This window comes from Equus caballus, chromosome 6 (genome assembly GCF_041296265.1).
Source record: "Equus caballus isolate H_3958 breed thoroughbred chromosome 6, TB-T2T, whole genome shotgun sequence".
Classification (NCBI taxonomy): domain Eukaryota; kingdom Metazoa; phylum Chordata; class Mammalia; order Perissodactyla; family Equidae; genus Equus; species Equus caballus.
Window position 1 is genome coordinate 38,122,501 of NC_091689.1, and position 3,773 is coordinate 38,126,273.

Here is a 3,773-nt window from a genome sequence, read left to right on the forward strand (position 1 = left end):
GAAGAAAAATAACAGTTAATGGTCCATGGAATGACAGTGGAAAAGATTATTACAATATGATGATGGCATGTTTTATTTGTAGGATATTGGCATCTATGCAAGCAGAGAGGGAAGATACAGCTTCCTTGTGTAAATGACTCCTGATCTGATACTTGAGATCAGTGAGAAATATGAATTATCCAGGCAAAGAACTTTCTGTGAGGATTGTGGATAATATATTGAAGATACAGGCCGTTGTATCCCTGATACAATTCTGACTTGTCAAAACATTTCAGAGAACTCCATTCATCTTAGCATGAAGAGAAGATAAAGTTTTAGGTAGGGTGTTGTACTGTATGATGCTGCAAATGAGGGGGTTTACAAGCTAAAGGAGATAATTACTTACTATACTAAGGAGATTAACATGATCAATATATATTGTAGCTAAGAAATTCTAGAAGAAATTCAAGCCGGTCAGGATATAAAGGGAGATAGAAGTAAAACAGACTTGTGCTGGGAGACTGCAGTCATAATAACACAATCAACTCTAGATTTTCTTAGCTTATGAGAATGGCTATTGGGACCCTCCCCAAGAAGACACCATTCTGGAAAATTTGAAAGATGCAGGAGCTTTGAGATACCAAAGGAAGTAAGAGACCTTCCTGTATTGTTGCCACCATATTACATTCACTACTGAAATGTAGATATGGCCTTTCTACACAGCTCTGAGTCACATTAGATCACCAGTCTTTAGAGGCACCAATATTCACATATTAATGTCACGAACTTCATGATAGGTGCTATCTCTCTGTGACCATTCACTGTGTCTACCCAAATAGAGTCATAGGAAGTCTTTGTGAATTAATCAGGAAGTAGAGATCAAATCCTTTCTATTTTTCCAATCTCTCATATTTATTTCCCCAGGCATTTTAACTGAGACAAACTCCTCACATATCCCTATATCTCACTTGTGACGGGCTCCTGTAAATAGATAAATGAAGGGCCACAGGACTTCTGGTTAAGCAGAAAGTCTAGAAATCATCTATCATCATTTTTTATCTGAGCTCATTTGAGATGTCTTACAAAGCAAATATTTCCATATCTATGATAGAACCTAAATGCTTGCTTCCTTACTTGACGTGCAGCTATGGACAAGACATATTTCCACACTATGCATTAGATTCTTTATCTGCAGGATTTAACTTGGGAGTGTGTCATTCAAAGAACCAAGGCAAGTGCACAACCTCTAAGGGAATATGGATGCAACAGAAATAAACTCATGAAGTTTCTAGAGGAGCTCATCACATGTTTCTGAGGCTGTCAATGGCACCCAGATGGGGCAACAGAGATATCATCACAGGACTCACCCTCAGGCTCATATTGGACATTCTTCATGGTTGCAGTCTTCAGACAAGATTCACCTCTATTTCTGAAGATTCTATAAGTCTTTCAATCATTTTTAGTGTTATATTATCAGTTTATATTCGGCTGAATTTATTTCTCTTTTTCCACTTAAGAACCCTAGCTAATAATATTCAATTCCAAACTCCATTTTAATTCAGTTAGAAAATCTTGCTAGGAAATATTCCAGTAAAGAGAGGAGGACCTAGAGTAAGGCAGTGATAACAGGAATTGAAGAAGAGATCTTAAAAATGTTCAAGTAGAAAGATTTAGAAAATGTTATGACTGAATGGTTTATTGTAATGCAAGAACAAAAGGCTTATGCTAACTTGCAATTGTCATTGGCTCACCATTTAGTCTGAAATATGTCTTAATGTCCCTCACAATGTGTGAAGTGCTTAGTAAGTGTTTGGTCACTGGTCTTAAGCAACAATTGTCTTTTTAATATTTTTGTATGTTTTTAAATATTTTTCAAATTTCCCCAGATTCTAGAAGCATGTAGTTAAGTTGGATGAAGTAAACCTTTCAACAAGCAACTATCACGTTTTTTTCACATTATTATGACATTTTCATCCTGTTCCTTGTGAAGAAATAATTCCACTTAACTTAAATTTGGAGAGAAGCAAGTTATAGCCAATTACTATTCTACAAGTCAAACTTCTAATAATTTACTGTTCTAGTAAATGATTAATTGACATGCATATAAAATGTCAAAAATTATATCATCTATTCAAATCTCTCCCACTGTTGATGGAATGCAAATTGACACAGTCATTATGAAAATCAGTTAAGGCTCCTCAAAAAATTAAAAATAGACCCACCATATGACCCAGAAATTTCACTTTTGTGTGTATCTCCAAAGGTAATGAAGTCGTTGTCTTGAAGAGGTATCTGCATGCCCTTGTTCATTGTACCATTATTCATAACAACCACGACATGGAAACAATCTAAGTGGTTATGAATGGATGAATGGATAAAGGAAATGTGGTAAATATAAATACAATGAAATATTATTCAGCCTTAGAAAAGAAGGAAATCTTGTCACTCACTGTGACAACATGGATGAACCTGAAGGATGTTAGGCTAAGTGATATAAGGAAGACACAGGAAGAAAAATACTGCATGTTCTCACTTATATGTGAAATATAAAAACGTGAAACTCTTAGAAGCAGAGGGTAAAATGATGTTTACCAGAGGATGGACTGTGGGGGAAATGGGGAAATTTTAGTGAAAGGATACATAACTTCAGATATGCAGGATAAAAAGTTCTGGAGCTCTAATGTAGAATAGGGCGACTGTAGTTAATAGTGCTGAATTATGTGCCTGAAATTTGCTGAGAAACTAGGTCTTAACTGTTCTCAACAACAAAAAATTAACTATGTAAGGTTGTGGACATGTCAATTAGCTTGATTGTGGTGATGGTTTCACAATGTATATGTCTATCGAATCATCCTACTGCACAACTTAAAACAATACAATTTTATTAGTCAGTTACATTCAATAAGGTTGAAAAAATGTAAATTATTATACAAATAAGTAAAATATTTGGTTCCAATTAGAGCGGGTCCATCCTAAGTCATTTATTGTTCTTTGGTCTTGATTTACTAATTTTGAGAGATAAAGAATTGTAGAACTGGTATGCTGAATGGCATCATGTTTATGCATTTTCCATTTTCATTTATACATGTTAGTTAAGACCCTTTGCCCATGAGTTAGAGGAAAATCCATTCCTTTAATATTGCTGAAAAAAGAGGTTCACAAAGAAAAACAAAAATTATGCCTTAGAACATACAATTATTATGTGAAACCTTAATTTTTTGAATCTTCTAGATTAATTTTAGTTCCTTCACTCTAGACATGGAATCTCAGTTTTCTTCATGACTGGACACAGCTGAAAAGATGTGTAACTGAGACTTGGAGACTAAGACAGATGGTTTGTCTACCTTTTCACTGAGTGGATTCTCTAAATCACTCTTCTCAGGGCCCCATCACCTCTTTGATTTTCAGGCTGTAGATGACAGGGTTGAGCCTTGGGGTCAGGAGGGAGTGGAAGACAGCCAGAACAGTGACATCTGTAGGAGATTGGCAGGATCTCAGGCACAGGAAGTGACATATTAGAAAGTCATCACAGTGAGGTGGGTGCTGCAGTTTGAATAGACTTCTTCCTCCATTCTGCTAATTACATGTGATAGAGATCCAGGCGAACCCAGACATAGGAACACACAGTAACCAATAAAAGGTACCACAGGGCCCGGCCAAGTGGCCCAGCGGTTAAGTGCGCATATTCCACTTTGGTGGCCTGGGGATTGCCAATTCAGATCCCGGGTGTGGACATGGCACCTCTTGGCAAGCCATGTTGTGGTAGGAGTCCCACATATAAAGTAGAGGAAGAT